Here is a 22,289-nt window from a genome sequence, read left to right on the forward strand (position 1 = left end):
TGTGTAATGAGATCATTCGAAGGCGACCCAATGGAGGTGACAGTGCAGAGATGGAGGTGTGCATCTTACCTGCCATGGGGTTCAGGTCGTAGTGCCCAGGGGAGGTTGGTGGGGGGACCATGCGGTGGCTTGACAGGAGCAGAGACCCAGGGGTAAGGCTGTGCGGTTGGGTAGGAAACCACCGTTGCTGGGTTCTTCTGTTTCACCAGTATTTCCAGAACACTCATCATGTGTCTGGTTCAGTGACAAAAAGGGTTTTGTACTACTTGTTAAGGAGTATTTTATCCTATAGATGATAGGGTGCCATGGAAGGAGTTATAGCAAGAAGCACCTGATTGGAAATCCCTTTCATTAAGTAGTGAGCTGGGTGATGGCGCTTTTCCCTTGGTGAGAACATCCACCTCTCCACTGTCAGCTGTCGCATGGATGCTGATGCCTCCCAGATCTTTCACCCTCATCTCTTGCCTGAATGAATCAACCCGATTTTGATGACCTCCAGGCTCTAAAGGTCAAAAGACCCAAAGCTGAACTCGGGTCTCTGCAAGCTTGTAGAGTTCTCCCAGTTCTCCAGCGCAGTTAGTAGTATTGTTTGCCCCGGCATCCCCGCCAGACACCACGGTGCCCATCCTTGTTCCCCACGTCCCACCCCGACCAGACCCTATCCGAGCTTACAGCCCCTGCACCTGTTTACCAGGTTGTTGGTCTTCCATGGATCCTGGAGAGAAGAATAAACACGCCAGAGATGAAATAAGAAGCAGGAGCAAAGCATAAAGAATCTTGTTCGTCCCCTGTCTTCAAGCAATGGTCCAACCTGGAACGTGAGGCAGCGGAAGGAGGGGGTCTCCCCCTCCCCCTCCCCCTCCGTACAGAGCTCCGCTCAACCCCACAGGCAGACGGGAATGGGTCCAGCATTAAGAAAGTTCCTCTCCTATCTTATCCCCAACTGCATTTGTTTCCTGTGGCTGCCATAACCAATTACCACAAAGTTTCTGGCTTAAAACAATAGAAATTTTATTTTCTCACAATTTTGGAGAAGTCCAAAATCAAGGGGTCAGCAGGGTTGGTTTCTTCTGGAGGTTCTGAGGGAGAGTCTGTTCCAGGCCTCTCTCCCCCGCTTCTGGTGGCGGCCAGCAATCCTTCACGTTTCTTGGCTTCTGGACACACACAGCTCCAATCTCTGCCTCCATCTTCACATGCCCTTCTTCTTATGGTCTTATAAGGACACCAGGCATTGGATTCAAGCCCTACCCTAATCCAGTAGGACCTCATCTTAACTAATTCCATCTGCAAAGACTCTATTTCCAAGTTAAGGTCAGATTCTGAGGTTCCTGGTAGACATGAATTCGGGTGCAAGGGGGACCCTTTTCAACCCAGTACACCACCCTAACTAGCTCTCATGTATTAAAAGCCTTCTCTAGGCCAGCTCTCTACCCTATCCTGTTTAATGATCACACCACCCTTAATCTGGGCCTTGCTCCCTCCTTTTCAGACCAGAAAATTGAGGCCTGGAGGGGTGGTGTGGATTTTCCAAAGTCTCCCAGCTCCAGGCGGTGGCGACGGGCCAAAGGCAGCCTCTCAGCATCCAGCCCCGTCTTCCCTCTGCTACACTTCACCTGCCTCCATGCTGGCCACTCATTAACAGGGCGCCCTGGTGCCCGCTCATAAGTGCTTTTTTGATACAAGCTAATCCACCCCCTCTCTCCCCAGAATCACCTTTCTTCTGGGCAGAGAAATATTTTCTCCTTAGGAATAAAAAGAGAGTCAAGTCTCCCAAAAGATGTTTACAGAAGCCTCAAAATTGTTTAAGAAGACTCAAGAAAGAGAGAGCAGAGAAAAACAATAACCAAGGCCCATGAGAGCCACCCAAGGGAGCTGCAGAAGTTGGGGAGAGTTCAGGGGCCCCAAAAGAGGTAGAGCTGCAGGGGCAAAGGCAGCTCCTCCAGCTGCCCCTCTGTATCTGTGCCCCAGTGCAAAGCAGGCGGAGGTACTGATTGGTCCATACGTTATCTGGGACGGGGGCACGGCCAGAGGGAGTCTTCTCTTAGCCCTCTTCTCACCCGGAAATAAACGCTTCGACCTTGAGGGGATAAATGATGTGTTTTGAGTGGATGAGCCATGGAGAGATTGATCTGCCCTTGCGAACGGTGACTCTGTGGTGTCCAAGCAGAGGGTGGGAGCGGGATGGAGGATGGGCGGACATGGCCATAGCGGGAGGAGGGGCAGGACCGCGGGGGAAGGAGGCAGAGGGGCCCCTGCCATCCCCGCTGGGATCCTTTCTCTGGCCGCCCCTGTGGCCTCTTCCTGGAAGCAGAGGGGTGGTGCCATATGTGCCCGGCAGCTGGGGGTCCTGGGGTTGTGACCCCCTAAGCCCTGCCCCTCTGTGAGGGCCGGTGCTCTGTTACACCCTCCTGATTCTTAAACTCTCCTGGGAGAACACAATTCAGGCAGATCCCTGTTCAACTGGAGCTTAACGAGGGAGGGAGGTTTCCTTGGGACAAGCGACTGGGCATTGGACTTGGCCAGACTTGGGTGTGAATCCCTCCTCGGTTTGGACAGATCCTCAACCTCACTGCACGGCTGTTTCCCCATCTGTTAGAAGGGTGGTAATGACCTTGAAGGGTTGCTGTGCAGATTTGTTGAGATGTGCATCTGAGGCCCCTGGGACAACCTGGCACAAGGCAGGCGCTTAATACGAGTTAGTGCTTTCTCGGTGTGTGCACAGACCATCAGGTGGGCCTCAGGACCCAGAATGGGTGCATAGCCCCCTGAGGCTGCAGAGCTATGCTCAGCAGGGGTCAGAACCCCTTCCTCATCGCTCTCCCCTTCCTGGCTGGTGTGTGCTCCATGCCCCTTCTCCGGCTCTGGGTCCCAGGCTTGGACCTCCACCTGGATATCCACACGCACCTAAAACTAGACTCGGCATCTTTCCCCCAGAGCAGGGCCTGCTCCAAGGTTCGGGTCTTAGGAACCATCACCACTGACCTTCTCGCTCGGACAAGCCCCACAGTCTAACAAGGACCGTCTCCATCCTGCCTCCAAAGTAGCTTCCACGTCCCCATGCTTCTCTCCACCCCAACTGTCACTGATGCTGAAAACTCAGCCTCTGTGTACCGGTGCCGAATCGAATCTCAGAGACAGAGTTTTGGGCGAAGTAGAGAAGAAGAGAGTTATTGCTTCGCCAGGCAAAGTGGGGACACAGCGGGCTCCTGCCTCAAAAACTGTGTGTCCCATCCTGGAAGGATTTGATGAGGAGTTTTACAGCAGTGGTTCAAGGGTGGGGTCGCTGATAAAATTAGGGTGTGTGCAGGGCCTGTACTCCTTTACTCTGGCCTCAGGTAGTCTCTTACTGAGATTCTCTGGTTCCTTTAATCTGGCCTCAGGTGGTCTTCTTTGGAATGAAGAATGCTGACATCTTCCATTTGTTGGGGGTTTTAGTTCTGTAGAAGAGCTCAAAGATACTGTTATGTGCATCCCTTGAGGAGGGACCAGGACCCTGCCCCAAGGCTGCACTATTGTTTCTTGACTGCTCCTCCCTTGTCTCTGCATCCCCTCCCTTCCCTGATTAGCAACTGTTCTGATCTGCCCTTTGGGATTCAGGGAGGGTCATGAAGGCCAGAGTCTGTTCCCTACAAACAAGGAATGGGGGACACGAAAGGCTTCCGTGCCCAGGAGGCCCACAGGGTCCTGCTCGGTTTCACCACCACCAGGGTCCAAGCTAAACCACCTCCTCTCAGCTCAGCATCATCTCTCTCTCCCTGGGCAGGGAAATACTTTCTCGCCGGGACTGAAAGAAAGTGAAGTCTCCAGGGACTTCCCTGGTGGCGCAGTGGTTAAGAATCCGCCTGCCAATGCAGGGGACACGAGTTCGATCCCTGGTCCTGGAAATTCCCACATGCCGCGGAGCAAGTAAGCCCGTGTGCCACAACTACTGAGCCCACGTGCTGCAACTACTGAAGCTGGCATGCCTACAGACCATGCTCCGCAATAAGAGAAGCCACCGCAATAAGAAGCCTGGGCACCACAACGAAGAGTAGCCCCCGCTCGCCGCAACTAGAGAAAGACAGCCAACGAAGACCCAATGCAGCCAAATAATAATAATAATAATAATAATAATAAATTTTTAAAAATTAAAAAGAAAGTGAAGTCTCCAGAAGGAGGTATTGCTCCCCAGAGATCATCTCTCCCTGGAGATCATCCCTCCCTGGACTCTCCAACAGCAGCCCCTGCACCATGGACTTCTGGCATCTGCTCTCATCTTCTTCCATCCCTGCCCCTCCCGCCGCACTGCAGGAGGAACAGAGGAAACTGCAAATGTCACTTCATGAACTCCAAGACTGCACGGTCTTGGTCCCCACTCTGTCCCAGTGTGTCACATGGAGGCCGGTGCGGAGCTGACAGTCCAGAGCCACTGGATTAATCCATGAGAGAATGACTCACAAGGATCGCCCTGACTGCCCCACTAATCCTCGGCAGCCCCCTCTGCCCCCAGGACCCATGGCACCTGGGTCCCAGGCTTGGACATCCACCTGGATATCCACACGCACCTAAAACTAGACTCGGCATCTTTCCCCCAAAGCAGGGCCTGCTCCAAGGTTTGGGTCTTAGGAACCATCAGCGGTAGGCTGTGCTCCAAGATGCCTCACCCGTTTGAATGCTATCTCTCCAGCTGGCCTGAAGGGCCTCCGGTGTGGCCATGTCTTTGTGTTCCAGGGCTGTAACTGGTGTTCACTGAGCAGAAGGGTCAGTGAGATGAGTCATGACCTTGAGACTGTCTGGGCTGAGAAGGTGCAGGTCCTTTATTCCATCCTCATCAAGGGTCGTTCAAGACCGTCCTCAACTGGACTCTCCTCTGAGAAGCAGGGAACAAAATTGACTAGAATTGGGAGAGGCGGGAGATGGAGCTTGGGCTAATCCTACCACCCCAGCAAGCCCCCAGGATGCACAGGCATGAACATACACACGCGCGTGCATGCTCACATGCACAGACACTCAGAAACGCCAGTGCCTCTCCACCACCCTCAGGATGACATCCAAACTCCTGAGCACAATTGATAAGCCCTTTATTTTCTGGAACCTCAACCCTCCCTATTCATTTATTCAAAAACCCAGCTAGGAGATACCTCTGCATTTTCCCGTTTTTTCCTTGCCCCACTTCTATGAGGCAGGCGCTATTATCTTCACCTCCTTCTCCTTAAATGAGGAAATCAGCTCAAAGGGACTAAGTCATTTGCCCAAGGTCGTGCAGCTCCTAATTGGAGAAGCCAGGGCTTGAATCCAAGTTCCCTCTGCAGAGGCCTGCGCCCATGGCCGCTGGGCCAGCTAGCCTCCCCCAACCCTGCAGCTGCAACCCTGCACCCTCCATCCCCGCCGTCCGGAAATACCTGAAGTTCCCAGAAGCCACTGTTCTCTCATGCTTCCTGGCTTTTGCACACATGGCACCCTCTGCCCATGACAGCCCCCGCCTGGTGCACATCCTGCCCTCCCTTTAGGATGCTGTGGGGACCACCTTTCCTGATGGTCCCTCCAGGCCTGGGGGGCAAGCTGTGCCTGCGCTGTGGGCCTGATGTGTCACAGGCATCCCTCCACGGTCACAGGGCTCATCCATCTCTCTGTGAGCCTGTGAGCAGCTGGAAGGCAGCGGGTGTCTTCCAGTTCACCGTGTCATCTCCCAGCAAATAGTAGGTGCTTAAAAAAAAACAGTTGCTGAATTAGGAAGTTGAGTGAACGAATGAATGTATGAAATGTGTACCTTATATTATGACTGAGGGCCACGGGCATTTGTGTGAGATGGACGTCCAAGGCACAGAAACTCTAGGGAGGAGGGTGGGGGCCTTCAGTGGGGATGGAGGAGCCAGTGCAGGACCTAGTGTCTGGAGAGAAGGCTCTGGGCCTGATGCTGAGTGTGCTGCTTTGAGGGAAGGCAAGGGGGAGCGGAGAGTCAGGAGAGGCGGGGGAGGGATGACAGGAAGGTCAGGAGGCCCAGCCAGGCCCCCACCACCTCCTCAGCTTCCTCGGCCTCCGTGGGCCTCTTCCCTGCTCTCTCCCCATCCCGCCTTCTCATTCATCCCTGTGACAGTCTCACATGGGGCTTTTTTGGACCACATGTTTTATCCATTGTCACCAGCCAAACAGCCCGATTATTTTAATTTATTGTCCTTTCCCGTAACTTGAAGCCTTCCCGTCAACGCCCCCCTTTCCCATGCTGGGTTTGCCCACTGCCAAAGCACGGCTCCCAGAGCATGCCCGAGCATGGCCGGACAGGGAGCAGAGGTCTCCTGGGACCCTCCTGGCCTTGGCCCTTTGAGGACGGCTTCTGGAGCCCACCTTCTTATATCAGCTCCCCGTGCTGGCAACAAGACCCTCACCCATCCTCAATTCTTGCCTCAAGTGCCATCCCTTGCTGACTCCTCGGCACCCCAGGGAGGGATGGGCAGAGATGAGCCTGGCCGTGACCTAAAGGGAAACTGAGGCCAGGAGAACTAGCCCGGCTTGCCCAAGGTCACACAGGTCCTGGGGAAGTGGATCTCAATCACCCCAACCACGCGCTGTGTGTGTGATGGTTTGGCCCTGGGGGGCTGGGGGCCTGACCTTGACCTTTCCCTTGGGACCCCAGGCAAGCCTGTGTCCACGGGAACGGTGTGCTCATGGTAGGGGCTGGAACTCTTGTCCCTGCCTCCCTGGGACTCGTGGGTGGTCGAGGACAGGGCACCCCGAGGTGGCTACCTCGCCTTTGCAGCCCACTTCAGGTGTCACGGTGGAAGGAGCGTGGACTTTGGGGACAGACAGCCTTGTGTTCCGGTCCTAGTGCTCACACTGGCCATCTGTGTAGCCTGGGCTAAGACACTTCATGAATTGGAGCATCAGTTTTCCTATCTGTACAATGGACAGTCGTACCTCCCTGGGCTCAGGGATCACACACACAGAGCATGGGGACACCTGGTCCTCATAACCAAGGACAGAGGCTGGCTTCGGGGGTGTGGGACCCTGGCTGGGAGTCACTTCTCCAGCCGAGCCAGAGGGGAGAGGGCAGTAAGGGTACGATTCCCAGATCGCTGTCTCTGGATGGTGGTCCCTGCAGGAAAAGGGGGAGTGCAAGGAACAACTCATCTACTTTCTGAGCCCAGGAAAGCTAAATATCCTCTAGCTGGCTGTGCCCCAATCGCCGGGGGAAGGCGGGGGCTTCGGTCCTAGGAAGGGGGCTGGCCGTGTGCGTGGGTGGGCGGTGGAGCGGCCACTCTTCTCTGCTTCCCAGAAAGGCTCAGCTTCTGGGGAATGAATTGGAAAAGGCCGTGCGAGGCCATCCATCACTCAGGTGCCTCCTGCCAACATGCCAGTCCTGGCTGCCGTGAGCTCCCTGGCAAGTGGGGTGTCATCAGTCACCATTAGCGGAGCTGGGGCCCCAGGGCAGAGCAGCTGGGATGAGGCTGGGGTCAGGAGGGCACGTTGAGGACTGCGCGTCGGAGGTGACCAGTGAGGCTGGGCAGCGATCAGTCAGGGGCAAGGCGGTCAGAGATCATAATAGAAGCCTCTGGAAACAAGAGAATTCCTTTCACTCTCTCTTCCTTCGGTATTGAGTTCCTACTCTGTGCAAGCAGCCAGGGAAGGGACCGAGGGCACAAAAATGACCGAGATGTGTCCCCTCACAGCTTGGAGTCCAGTCGGGGCATTCAGAAGATGCGGGGACCCCCGAGGGTTCCTGTGGTGGCTCAGTGAACACAAAAGGGGGGCTCACTTCTACTCGGGGGAGCATCTGTGAAACCTCCATAGAGCAGGGGGCTCTGCTCGATGCTGGCTTTTGTGGGGGTCACTTTGAGGGGGTGCATCAGGTTCTCGGGGCTGTCATAACCAAGTGCCGCTAACTAGGTGGCTTAATACAACAGCAGGTTTTGCGTCTCAGTTCTGGAGGCCGCGCTCTCTCTGAAGGCCGCATGGGAGACCCCTTCCTTCCCTCTTCCAGTTCCCGGTGTTGTCAGCATTCCTTGGCTTGTCGAGGCTTCCCTCCAGTCTCTGCCTTTGGCATCCCACGGCCGTCTTCCCCCGTGTCTCTCGCTCTGTGTATCAGTCATATTAGATTAGGACCTGCTCTGACCACCTCATCTTCACCTGATCACGTCTGCAAAGGCTTTATTTCCCAATAAGCTTATAATCACAGGTACCAGGGTTAGGACTTTAGTGTATCTTTGGGGGAACATAGTACAACCATAACCAGGGGTGTAGCAGGAATCCACGAAGACCGTTCCGTGGCACCCAGACCTCACTCCATCAAGGAGGGTGGAGGCCAGACTTGGAAGACAGCAGTGGACATCTGTTAAGCCCTTGTGCCCATTTTATAGATGGGAGAAATGAGGCCAAGAGCTATCAAGTGAGACAGGGTGACTTGGTGTCAGAAAAACTAGGCTCGAATCCCCCCTGAAACCCCTCGTCCTCAGTTTCCCCGTCTGCCAACAAAAGGGGCTGGACTAGGCAAGTTGTACGGATGCTCCCCGCTTGGGGTGCGTGGAGCCAGTGGGAGGCCACGGGCACTCGTTTGTTGGGGTCAGAGCTGGGACGGGCAGTCCTACAGCCCAGGGCTCTGTCTGATGTCCAGCCCCAGCAGCCGCCTCCTTCCTTGCCCCCCACACACAGGAGGGCCGGGGACCAGCGCCAGGAACATAAACCCCATTTTGACGTGAACCGCGGCACCCGTGGAGATCTCTTGGTCAACTGGTGTGTCTCTCCTTAGTATGAATTTCATGGGTCCCCGTCTCTCTCATTTGCCGTCGGCATCAGCTGCCAGGCCCAGGCTTCTCTGGAGAGGGCTGGGGAGCCCGATTAGATCTGGGGACACGGCGTAAGGAGCGAGAGAAGGAAGGGGGGCCGCTGAGCGGAGGGGAGACCCCCTGACCTCCCTGGGTGGGTAATGGTCAGGGGATCAACAGCAGTGAGCAGATACCGGAGCCCCCCTCCTGCAGCCTCTGGCTTGGCCACATTTCACACACCACAGATGGGCTCTGGGTTTTCAGAGGGACAGAATGAAGAGGCAGGGCGGGGAGTCCCGGCTGGCTCCCGGGCAAGGATTATGAATGCAGCCTCTGGAGCAGGGTGGGGACACTGCCACCTGTCTCTGCCCCTCCCCAACACCCCCCTCCTTTCAGCGGGCTCCCTCTGCTTCTCCAAGCCGGCGGCCGGGCTGCTGTGCGGAAAGGCCACCTGCCACCAGGGCACGTGAGCCGAGGCAGCCAAGCCAGGGCCGGGCGGGCAGTGGGGGCAGCTGCAGCTGCAGCCTGGGACAGGGATCAGGACGCCCTCGTGAAGTTCAGCCTCATCCCCCCTGCGCTTGGGGCCACCCACCCGCCCGCATCTTGGGCTGAGTTTGCTTCCTCCCTTGCTCCTCCTGAGTTCACACTCCGGGTTGGCTTTTGGTGACCCTGGGTTTGGTGGGAGCATCGAGAAAGCTGACTTGTGGTGCTTTATCCGTAACTCCACCCTGGCCACTTCCCAGGCACCAGACGTGGGAGGGACTCAACCCCGCCAGACGCCATCCATCCCGCTCTGGATCACAGGACGGTTAATCCTACCCCACATTGTTGTGTGGTGAGAATAAGAAAATGCACCTGAGGCCCGGAGCGGAGCACAAGATCCTCACCAGACCCCCTAGGGTGAACGCTCAGCCAGGCCTGGGATCCTGGTCTTTTAAGTTCTATCCCAGCGAATCCTACTGAGACCTGGCAAGGGGAGTGATGCAGGACTCTCCTCGTGCACCGAGGAAGCGACAGCTCAGAAAACTCAGGTGCTGACTCAGTTCGCAAGCACAGAGAGGACCCCATGGTCCACCTGCAAAGCTGAGGCTTTCTGCCCTCATTCTTTTTTTTTTTTTTCTTTTTTTTAAAGGCTGCACCACGCGGCGTTTGGGATCTTAGTTCCCCGACCAGGGATCGAACCCGCACCCCCTGCCCTGGAAGCGCAGAGTCTTAACCACTGGACCGCCAGGGAAGTCCCTCTGCCCTCATTCAAACAGCCTGTCAACTTGGGCAGCGGCCGGGGAGGGCGTTCACTTGCAACCAGGATGGGCTTTTAGCCCTGTGCCTGTGAGACTGCTTAGAAACCCAGCCCACCCTCTGTAACCTGCAGAGTGGGCCCCTCGCCCGAATTGGGAGGGGCCCTGAGCATCCCATCGGGGGAGGGCGGGGAGGAGGTGAAGGTAAGAGCCAGGTGACTTCTTAGGATGTGAAAGAGCTTCTCCCTGCCCTCGCCACTAAGGAGCATGTGGGGCTAGGGGGCAGAGGGGGGGAGGGGGAGGGCTGGAGGGGGGTGACCTTGTCACCAGATTTACTTGTTTTTTTCTCAGCTGAGATAAGACTCATATTGTAAAATCAATGGCTTTCAAGTGAACAATTCTGTTGCACTGAGTACCTTTGCAGTGTGGTACAGCCAGCATCTCTATTTAATTCCAGAACATTTTCATCTCCCCAGAAGGACACCCTGTACCCATTAAGCAGTCACTCCCCATCCCCCTTCTCCCGGCCACCTGGCAGCCGCCAATCTCTGTCCTGTCTATGCATTTATCTCTTCTGGCTGTTTCATACACTTTGAATCATACATGTGCACTCTTTGATGGGAAGACAGAGAAATGTGGCCCGAGCCCCCTGCATACTCCGCCCCAAAGCCCCTGCCTGCTGGAAAAGCCCCAGGCCTGCTCAGAGGAAGCCGGCAGGTCTGCCCCGGCCCCTGGGTATGGCTGCTTCCACGTGGCTGTCCCGGGTGGTGACTGGGCGCCCGAGCCCTGGGCTTGGTCTCAGCGCGGCCGCTAACGTAGGCCCCTGGGCATCTCGCCTGTTAAGTGGGAGGTTGAAGGGCTGAGTTTCAATGACTGCTGTGCTACTATTACCACCCCTGCCCCGTGAGGTTCAGAGGCGAGAAATGGGACCTTGTGTGATGGCAAAGGCAGGCCAGATCAGAGATCCAGAAACTCTAAAACAGGAGGAAAGAGAGAGACAGTGGCATCTGCTCCTAGTCCGGCAGGGGCAGCAAGGACTCGGTCCCTGCCAGGCCTGGGGGGCTTTCTGCCAGTGACCAGGGCCAGTAAGGCAGGGCTGCACCAGGGCCTGTTTCCCTCCGATTGGGCATGACCCCCAGGTGGTGGCAGCTGGAAAGGAGGGTGGCGTGAGTGCCCGTGCAGTGACTGGGGAGGGGCCGTGTGTGCCGGCAGGCGCGTGCGGGCTTCTGTGTATCATCCAGCCTGTCAATTGCTCGGCGCCTGTAACTGCTGAAAGGGCCATCCAGCTGCGTGGTGTTATTATTTATGATGAAGCACAGAGGTGCCTGCCAGGGACTGGAATGGGCTGCGCGCTGCACGGGATGGACGGCAAATTGAACTCCAATTTTCTGCTCCGCAGTCTTTGTTACACACCACAAAGCGCCGGTACACTGGGGTCAGCAGCCTGATGAATGTGTGCTCTTCCTGGTGACGGCAGCTCCATCTCGCAGCCTCCCCGCAGGCCCAGCCGCAGACTCCTTCCCTGTGATCCAGGCGCAGCACTGACCTCAGAGGCCTTGCAGGAGGGCAGGCGGCCGTGGGTTCGAAACCCAGCTCTGACTCTCGTGTGACCCGTCTCCTCTGAGCTTCCGATGAGAGAAATAAAAGGGCAGGAATCATAACTCGCCCCCGAGGTGGCTGGGAGGATTAAAAGAGAAAACACAGGGAGATCGGCGTGCATTAGGCCTGCAACAAACACGACCCCTTCTCCTCCCTTCTCCCAAGGCTGAGCTGCCCACCTGACACAGGGAAGGGGAGGTGGGGAGGAACCACTGGTGGAACGCACCCATCTGGGGGTGGTGAGGCCAGCTGCCCACCCAGGAAGTTGGTGCTGATGCTAAGTCACATTTTCCACCAGCTTCCCTCACTCCCTGTCTCCCCTTCCTCAGGCCCGGAGCACCATCTTTCTTGAGGGCATGGCCTTTCTCAAGGGTGGGAAAGAGGCAGAAAAGGAGGCTACCCTTCGAAGCGTGCCACCCAAAGCTTGGGAATGCTGTCCACTCTCTTTGCACAGCCCTCTGCGCCCTGTGTCCGGTGGGGCCATCGCTGGCCAAGGTAGACACTGGGGATCCCCAGGCTTTGGGTTCTTGGAAGCATCCCCAAGCCTACCAGCCCTTGCCCTCGGCTTTTCCAGGCCAGTGGGTGGCGGACGTTTCTCCATCACCAGAGCTTAAGGGCCAGGCTGAGAGTGGTACCCATGGGATGGAGAGAACTCACCTGCTAGGGAATCTTTAAGAGAATCAGCTGGGGGAGTGACAGATGCCATGTGGGACAAGTCTCCGTGGGCCTGGCCAGGCAGCTGACCCCTAAAGCTGAGCTTTGGCAAGCCCTTCATCCCTGGGGGTCTCAGGTCCCAGCTGTGAAACTGGAGAATCGCTCCAAGCTGGTGTCCCTCCTGGGGGTCACCGAGGGGAAGATGAGTGTCATCCACACAGCATCGTGGAGCTTCTTGGAAGAGATTCCAGGGGATAGGGAAAATTTTATTATCACTGCTTTTATAGCTGAAATGAATCTGAACACACTAAAATGGTAATAGGACCATTAGGCAAAAGCATTCTAATCGACGGTATAAGTTTAATCTCTGAACCCTCCAGCTGAAATGTATGACAGGCCTCCCTTCCCCTGTGTTAATTGCAAAATAAACCCATTGGAAATGAGAACCATCTTTTTTCCACGCAAGGCTGGGGATGTTTTGGCATTAATTTACCTGTGCAGTCCAGGCGGGAGGCCCCGGCTGGGAGATGGGTGTGCAGGGGTTACACCAAGTAAGGGTGAGGAATAATAGCAAACCCCCTTGTGTGGGTGCGTTGTGTCAGGCACTGGCTGAACCCCTTCCCCTCTCCATAGGCCTATGAGATACGCACCACTATTATCCCGTTTTTCCGTTGAGGACCCTGAGATGCAGAGGGGTTACAGGGAGATGTCCAGGGTCACGTAGCTAGTGAGTAGCCGAGCCAGGATTCAAATCCAAGTAACCCCACTCCCAGGTCACAAACCACACTGCTGCTCAGACCTGGCAATGCCAGAGCTGGAGGAACATAGAGGAATGTCAGCTCTCGAGAGGGAGGTGGCCTGGCCGAGTTCAACAGCGAGTTCACTTGGCTTTTTCCTTCATGGCTCTAGGGCCTCCTGCATGTCAGACTCATTGCCAAGCTCTGGGACCAGGGCGGCGAAGGAGCCCCATCCCCATCTTCCCATGGCTGACACACTGGCATGAGAGTCACCACGCGTGCGGCTCTCATGTGCGTCCTGCATGCTGTAAGGGACGTTAATCCCAAAAGTCTGAGGGCCGTGGAGTTGGACAGCAGGAAGAGAGTTACAGAGCACAGCACGTTGGAGCCTCGGAGGGGCAGCGGGCAGGACTGTGGGGTTTTTTTTTTTTTTTTTTTTTTTTTGGCTGGATGTACAATCGGCCGAGCTGGCTCGGGGGAGGGAGGCTGGGATCTTGGGACACACCCCCGCCTTCACCAGGCTGGGCCCCTCGGCCCCACTCGCCATTCCCCAGGGCCGTGTCGGGGCTCAGTTGTGCTGGCTACCCTGGTGGCTGGGCGCCCTCTAATCAGATTAGATGTGTATTCAAACAAATTGATGATCCGTTCCATTAGATGCTTTTTGAACACGCTTTTCTGAGCGAGAAATCCATTCGGCAGCAGCTGTGGAGGCCGAGGCATAATTGACTGTCGCCCCCCGCCAGGCCCCCGACGTCAGAAGGTGCCTGGTTCCTGAAGGTCACCGGCGAGGATTAGATTAAGGCGGACGAGAGCCTTCTTTCCTAGCTAATGAAGCACTTGGCATGCAGGCAGCACCGAGGCTGAGCTGGACGGGGCATCTGCCAGGAGACAGGGAAGGGGCATAAATTAGCATCTCATTTGTGGTCGAGGCAGTGAGGAGAAGGGAAGCCGGAGGGGAGGGACCAGGGGGCTGGGGGGCTTCGAGGCCCTGGCTGGGTGGGCAGGAGCCGGCAGGCCGTGTCAGGCATGGTGGGGGGAGGGGCACAGCTGGGGAGCCCGGGGTCCTCTGCCTGCTAGCGTCTGCCTGCTGTGCGCACGCCCCGAACATTTCTTGTGGGGGCGGGGCTCCAACACCCCCATGCATGGCTGATCTTCCGGGTCCCACAGCTCCCTACTTCTGAGCCCCCGCCCAGGCAGCTCCCCGGCTCAGCACCTCAGCGACTCTTGGGTTTCCGAGGAAGAGGAATCGCTGACATTATGCAAAAGCTCCTGCAGCTCCAGCTGTTCCTACCCCAGTCCTGAACGTTTGCTCAAGGCTTTACCAGCCATCCCTAAGCAAGACTTGGTTCTTGAGCCAGCTTGCAGTGGCCGTGAGGGAGTTGGATTCAGAAGGCTCATATCTGAGGTATTCAGGAGACTATGGGCTCTATAACCGGGATGCCTCCGAGTCAGGGGAAACGGGTGGGGCAGTGATAGCGCCCCTGGCCCCCGTTTCCCCATCTCCTCCCCATGCAGTCACCTCCAGGGGTCTGAAGGGCAGAAAGAGCATCCCGTAGGTGCCAAGCCCTGAGCTCCGAATTTGACGTACGTTCGCTCGCTTGGCCCTCCCAGCTGCCTCTGGGGCAGGAGTTGGCATCTTTTCCACGGACAGACAAGTGAGGCTCGGGAGGTTACTCTGCTCAAGGTCACACTTTAGTTGGAATAGCAACTGGCATTTAAACCCCGTTTCTCTTCTCTTCCCCCACTGGGACCTTCAAGCCAGACCCTAGGGAAAGGGTGGTACCTGGGGGCTTATGTGGGGAGAAGAGCTTTGGGATGGGGGCCCCAGGTCAGCGGCTCCTTCCCAAGAAGCCCCCGGGGCTCCGACCCCTGCCTCGTTTTACTTGACCCCTCCCGCCCACATCTGTTCATCTTCTGGACTCTGAGCTCCCTTAATCCCAGGCTTCTCTCCCTGCACCCCACTAGCCCAACCCTCCAAAACCCCACCCCTAGGTGGACCCGTCTCCCCTGGGCGGTTCTGCCCCATCATCCTTCCAGCATCCTCTGGATTCATGCCCGGTCAGCCTGCCTGGTTCACCCTCACCCCCGATCTAGTCCTAGGGCCGTGACATTGGAGGTTGGGGTAAGAATGCCCCTGCCACACAACCGGCGTGGCCGCTGCTTGTGGCTTCAAAGCCACGACCCTGAGAGAGGCCACCATCCCTCACTTACCACCCGTGAGGCCACGGGTCGGGATGTGAAGAGTGGGACAGCTCAAGGAAGCCCCATGTCACCTACAGAAAGGTCCAGAACTCTAGAACCTGCCAGATCTGGGTTTCCATCTGTGTGGCAAGGTCAAAAGACCAACCGTTCCTGAGTGTCAGCTTTCTCGTCTGTAAAATGGGGATAAAGGTAGTAGCATCCTTGAGAAGTTCTCGTGACACTTAACTGAAGAGATGGACGTAAAGCACTTAATGTGTGAGAAGTTCCATAGGTCGTATGAAATAAAGGCAGCAGGAATAGATTTGTGGGGAGAAGTGGGGTTTGTAGAGAGGGGCCTGTCCAGAGCCCCTGATTCCTCTGACCCGGGGCCCAGCCTGCTTAGGTCTGTGGCCGCCAGCCAGCTCCAGGGAGGGGACCAGTTAGGAGGGCATGGAGGTCAATCCAGGACAAAGGTGACGGTGCAGAGGCTAGGAGGTGATGAGCTGAGAAAGTTTGAGAGAATCCCAACCTCCATCCCGTCCCTGAGCTTTCCAGAGACACTCCCGATGGCTGTGTGGTTACTGCGTGCCCAGAAGGGAGAACTGCTAAAAGAGAGAAGCTTTGGGGTCTTTCAGAGCTTGGAAGGGGACTGGTCCAGGCCCGGTGCCCCATGAAGCTGGCTCTGGAGGGCAGATGGACACCTTTTGGCCAACTAATTGCACTGGTGGTGGGTGGAGGTCTTCACCCTCACTGGCACTGCCAGCTGGCAAGGGTCTGGCTCCAGGGGAGGTGGGGTTCCCAGGCCTGGGCTGGCTGGGAAGTCAAATCCCAGGAGAGATTGAGGGGGACCCCTAGAGAAAGATGGCATTATTGTGCTGGGGGCTGAAGGGAGGGGAGAGGTTGAAGTTGAGATAAGCGTCTGTGTGGGGCTATTTAGCCTGGAGCTTGGAGTAGAAGGATGACGCTAAGTGTATTTAGTGGGAATTTGGAGGAAAAGTCAGCCAGGGGCCCCCTGAGCTGTTCTGGGAAACGAGAAAGAAACCCAGGACTGAGGCCTCTTTTCCACCTCTGAAGGCAGCTCTTCCTTCAAGAGGCTCAGGCTCTGGTGGTCAGGGACCCCCAGCCACGCCACACCCCCGTGTCCCATGCACACGGAAGGCCTGTCCTTTTCTGCATCACCAGCAGGGCTGCCCGCGACTGTTGACCCTGCCCAGTCACATACGTGTTTGCATCTGTGTGCACACATCTGATTATAAATAAGCAATAAACACATTTGATTATAAATAAGCAATCCATACCTGTGGGACGCAATGGAAAAGTTGCAAAAAAGCGTAGAGTAGGGCTTCCCTGGTGGCGCAGTGGTTGAGAGTCCGCCTGCCGATGCAGGGGACACGGGTTCGTGCCCTGATCCCGGAAGATCCCACGTGCCGCGGAGCGGCTGGGCCCGCGAGCCATGGCCGCGGAGCCTGTGTGTCCGGAGCCTGTGCTCCGCAACGGGAGGGGCCACAGCAGTGAGAGGCCCGCGTACAGCAAAAAAAAAAAAAAAAAAAAAAAAAAGCGTAGAGTAAAAAGTAAACCCCTCCCCACCCAGCCCCCAGCCACCCAGTTCTCCTCCCTAAAGCATCATTGAGCCCAGTTTCTTACGTGACCCCCTAGAAAAAGCCTGCGCCTATACAGGCAAATCTATTTTTATCCTTGGAAAAAAGAAAAATACAAACTTGTGCACAACTGGTAGCAGATTACACACCCCATTCTACACCTTGCTTTTTTCACTTAACAGTAGCTCTCAAAATTTGTTCCAGAGCCTTTCGCTATAGAGAATTCTACTGTTTGGAGGTGCAATAATTTCTTTAACCATCATCACCCTCTTGACAGACATTCAGGTCATTTCCAAGCTTTTGCTGTTACAAAACATAGTGTTGCCATGAAATGCTGTCACTTCACTCGTGCACGGGTGTGTGTGGAGGAGAAATTCCTTGAAGAATTGGCGGATGGGGAGGTGCAGTTTTAGTTTCCATAGAATTGCCAAATTGTTCTGCATAGGTGTGGTACCAAGGACAGTACCCAAAGCTGTGTGCGCGAAACCTGGGTCTCTGCAGGCTGGCCAGCCCGGGGTATTATCACACTTTCAGATCTTGGCCAAAGTGATAGAAAAAAGAAGTGCCTTATTGAGTTTGCCTTGCCTTTCTCTTATCACGAGGTTCAGCATCTTTGTCTGTGTTTCAGAGTTATTTGTAATTCTTTTCTGTGAACGGTTCATATCCTTTGCCCATTTCTCTGTTGGTCTGTTCATCTTTTTCTTATTGATTTATTGGAATATTTTTTATATCAGGAAAATGAGCTCTTTGTCCATGATAGAAGTTGCAGATATTTTCCTTCGGTTTGTCATTTGTTGCTTTTTGTTTATGGGCATTTTTTTTCCATGCAAGATTTTTATATAGTTGAAGGTATCAATCTGTTTTATGACTTTCTGGAGTTTGTGTAGTACTTAGAAAGAACTTGGCGAATTCTTTGCTTCTCCAAGATTGTATATTTTTAAACCCTGGCGATTTTTTTCTAGTTCTTTTAGAATTTCATTTTTCTTGTTTAAAACATTGATCCATCTAGAATTTATTTTGAGGTAAAATGTGAGGAAGAGATTCCGCTTGATTTTTTTTTCCCCCAGATGGCATCCTGGTTTTTCCAAGGCCATTTGTTGAATAATTTATCTATTCCCCACTGACCTGAAATTCTACTTTCATCCTGTCTTAAATATCCCGTATATATTGGGGCATATTTCTGGACTCTCGTTCATTGCTTCATCAGTCTATTTGGACAAGAACACACTTCTTTAATTATTGCAGCTTTATAATATAGTTCAATATCTGTGCTAGTCTCCTCTGCTTACTATTCTTTTTCAGAATTTTCTTGGCTATTCTTTTATGGTCTTTTAAAATGTGAACTTTCAAATCAATTTGTCTAGTTAAAAAATCCTCTCTGTGTGTGTTTTCAAAGTGTTGATTCTGTCCACTATTCTCCATTTCTGGTTATCCCTTCCCACTGAGAATGTGGCTAGCAGGCCTGTTGTGTACAGTAGTCCAAGTTGTGTACTGCACAGTCCTAGAACTAAGGTTGAGAGGAGCTGCTGGCCCCTGCCAACAGGGTATGAGCTCTTCCCTCCAGGGGATCTGCCCATCTGCATATCTGATCAAGAATAATAATAGCTGCCTCTCCTATAGCATGCGCCAGGCACTTTCCTAAGCACTTTATGTTTTTTAATTTATTTAAGCCTCACAACAAATATATCCCCAATTTACAGCTAAGGAAACTGAGGTGCAAAAAGTCGAAGTAACTTGCCCAAGGTCAATGATTTGTGTTACCCACCTGTGCAGTCATGACACAGAAATCTGTTCCTGCACATAAGCGTGCACGCACACACACACACACACACACACAGAGATAGATTCACACTCAGACATACAGATACACATGCCGTCAGATATGCATGCAGACATACACAGAGACACACACGTGAACACATACCTACGTACATACACAGGTGCACACAGGCACAGACGCTCAAAGACACGCACACATGCAGACACAAACGCACACACTGCTGTTCCCACCAGCATCCTTTTCCCATCAGAGTCTTTCCTTCAATGGCTCACACACTCCCAGTCCCCCTGCTTTGGGGCAGGGCCAGTCCATCCAGGAAAACCGCCTGGCTGGACTCCCTGCCCTGGCTCTCAGCTCTGCATAGGGCCTCCCTCCCAAATCCCTGTACCCAGAGAGTCAGAGGCCTTTAGCCTTTCAGGAAAAGGAGGTGTGACCGCATAGCAGGGACTTGGGGAGGGGAGCCTCGGCTTCTGCCAGACCTCCTTGTTAGGATAACCTGGGATGAGGGATGCAGCTCTGAGCTGGGTACCCAGCAGGTTCTCAGGAAAGGCTAACCGCATCCCTCACCCCTCCACTTCCCCCAAGTCATTGTCTCCAGCGGCCTCTGGAATCAACCCATCCAAGCAAAAGCCATTCGGCTCCAGACTGGCACCCCACCCCACCCCCCGGGAGAGCCTGAGGAACGAACTGGCAAATGCAGACATGGGGGCGCATCGCCCAGGGAGCCGGGTTGCAGAGGCGAGGGTTTGGGTGCAGAGCGCGTGTGCCCGCGCGCGCGCGCACCGACTGTTCTGGCTCTGAGTCGGCCCGCCTCGAAGGGATTTAATCAGTGGGGGCTGGGAATGTTGTTGTTTTTAAACAAACAGGGGATGACAGGAACTAACAGAGGGTTCTTTTTTTTTTTAACATCTTTATTGGAGTATAATTGCTTTACAATGGTGTGTTAGTTCCTGCTTTATAACGAAGTGAATCAGCTATAAGTATACATATATCCCCATATCCCCTCCCTCTTGCGTCTCCCTCCCACCTTCCCTATCCCACCCCTCTAGGTGGTCACAAACCACCTAGCGAATCTCCCTGTGCTATGCAGCTGCTTCCCACTAGCTATCTATTTTACGTTTGGTAGTGTATATATGTCCATGCCACTCTCTCATTTTGTCACAGCTTACCCTTCCCCCTTCTTAGAGACGCGATTCAAAGGGCTCTTGAAAGCTGCTGGAGAATGAATGCGCCTTTGAAGTGCGAACGTGTCTATTTGTTAAACTGTGAGCGAGCCGGCTGCCTCCGAGGGGTGGGGAATCGTTTTCCTTGGCAAATGGGGGCTTGCCTCCCTCTCTGCCCTCCGCCACGTCCAGAGGTGCGCTAGGACCCCAAAGCAAGGGATCCGGCGTCACTCTCCCAGGACACACTCTAGAAGAAGCGCCTTTTCTTTTTTTCTTTTTTAACATCTTTATTGGAGTATAATTGCTTTACAATGGTGTGTTAGTTTCTGCCGTATAACAAAGTGAATCAGCTATACGTATAACTTATATCCCCATATCTCCTCCCTCTTGCATCTCCCTCCCACTCTCCCGATCCCACTCCTCTAGGTGGTCACAAAGCACCTAAGCTGACCTCCCTGTGGCTGCTTCCCACTAGCTGTCTATTTTACATTCGGTAGTGATATATGTCCATGCCACTCTCTCACTTCATCCCAGCTTCCCCTTCCCCCTCCCCGTGTCCTCAAGTCCATTCTCTTCGTCTGCATCTTTATTCCTGTCCTGCCCCTAGGTTCTTCATATCAAGAGGCGCCTTTTCAACCACCTTGAAGGCAGTGTGCTCACATGACAGTCGTTAAGAGTGAGGGAGAGACCTGCGAATACGTAGCCTCAACTCCAAGATGGGAACGTGCGCGGTCACACAGAGAGACGAGGTGGGGCAGGCTGGTCCAGGGTGCGCCTCTTGAGCGTGTCTGCACCTGCCCTCCAGTGGCCCCCACGGGGAGCGTCAGTAGCAGGGATGGGGTTCAAGGAAGACTCAGCCACGGAGTCTCCAGTGGAGACGGAGGGCATGCGGATGCTGTGCAGCCCGCAGGTTGACCTGGGGCCCAGACCTGCGTTACGGCTTGTCTTGAGTTGTCAGTCTGTGTGTGAGCTCAGAGTGAGGCTTTGTGTCACAGATGCTGAAAACCAAGGGTGCCCAATTCTGGTTAAATCTGAGGGTGAGGCCCCACTGATGCTCCAGAGATTCAACGTGTGATGCAGGAGGGGCCCCGATGCCCCCACCCTCAGCGGGCTGACGAGCCTGCCAGGCCGCGTCTTGATTCACTCCCTGCCACCCTTGAAGTCACCCCCTCCCCGACTCCTGACACGTGCCCCTTCCTCTTCTTTGGTTTGTTCCGTATCTTAGGCCAAAAGAATAGTGTCTTATGGTTTTCACCCTCTGGTCCCCCAGGGGAAAGTTAGCACTCGGACCAAGGCATATCTGGGGCATCAGCCAGCACCGAGGATGATGGAACACCCACCCTGGTGGGGACACCCACTCTTTGATGTTGGGAAAGAAATGAACATTTGCAGAACATTTACTCTGGGCCAAGCACGGACCTAGCATTTTCACAATTCCTATCTCATTGAACCCTTGAGATATCAAGGTGGCTATTTCTCTTCCCGTGTCTCCTGGTGGAGAAACTGAGACTCAGACAGATGAATGCTTGTCCACGCCCAGGCATCTGGGAGTCGCAGGCTGAGCACAGATGGGAATGTGGTGCCAGGACCCCTCCCCCACCATGGGGCTGGAGGTCAGGACGCCCGGTGCCTGGCTTGCCAGCAGCTTCCTAGCTTTGAGCACTGCCTGCCCCTCGGGGCACAGTGTGATGGGTGGAAGGTGTTTGCACTTGGGTCTGGCAAGTCTGGACCTGACTCCCCTTTAGTGGCATGTGGCCGTGGGGTCCCCGAGCCGTATCCCTTACCACAACGGGAGCGCTGCTGTGAGCGCCAGGTGATAAGTGGGTGAGCTGGTGAATGGTGCTTTCTGGAGCTCACTCCCTCCATCTGTCAAATGCAAGGGCTCGGCAGCAGCACGAGCTCTGGGAGTCTCGCCTTAAGCCCATCTTCTCCTCCATCTGCGTTCCACCTTCATCAAGGCAGGTGCAGGACCCTAGGTGCTCAGCCTGCAGGGCTGGCTCCTCCCCTTACGGTTGTGTTGCCCTGGGCGGGTTTCTAACTGCTCTCTAAAAGGTGGATGATGATCCTGTCTGGTTGTGGGCTTGCGTGTGGATTAAATGAGCATATGTTAAAGCCCCAGGAACAGCCCAGAACCTAGCAGGTGCTTTAGTCCTTGTGTTGTCTCCAGATCCTGGCTCTTCCGCCAGCCCAGCCCATCCCCTAAAGGGCAGGTCTGCTCAGTGATGGGCTTGGAGGACCTCTCCCCTTTCCCCCCTCTCTCCCTGTCCTTTTGTCAACCTCCTTATCTGTTTCACTTCTGCCCTTTTTCCCACTGGCCAGAGGGCAGAAGGCCTCTATTTCCACCCAAAGCTGTTGGTCTGAGTGGTCCCCTGAAGTCCGGGATCCGGAGCGCGTTGGTCTCCATCGAGGGCAGCCGCGGCGGGGGGCTCGTGCTTGGCTGGACTGAGTCAGGTCACAGGGTTAGGGTAGGGAGCAAGCTCTGGACCCACACCCACGGCCCAGCAGTGCCATTTCCTCTGCCCCGACGGCGACCTGGTGTGGGAATGGGGAGGCCGAGGCAGGCTGGCCCAGGACCCGGGATGGAAGATCAAGCAGCCTGGC

The 22,289-nt window shown here is 54.9% G+C and overlaps 1 protein-coding gene across 3 annotated transcripts in view; it reads left to right on the forward strand.

The window, feature by feature from the left end:
• The window catches only part of SDK2 (sidekick cell adhesion molecule 2), a 263,950-nt gene that overhangs the window by 98,958 nt on the left and 142,703 nt on the right, over positions 1-22,289 (forward strand). The window lies entirely within an intron of this gene.

The sequence above is a fragment of the Mesoplodon densirostris genome, chromosome 18, assembly GCF_025265405.1.
Source record: "Mesoplodon densirostris isolate mMesDen1 chromosome 18, mMesDen1 primary haplotype, whole genome shotgun sequence".
Taxonomy (NCBI): Eukaryota; Metazoa; Chordata; class Mammalia; order Artiodactyla; family Ziphiidae; genus Mesoplodon; species Mesoplodon densirostris.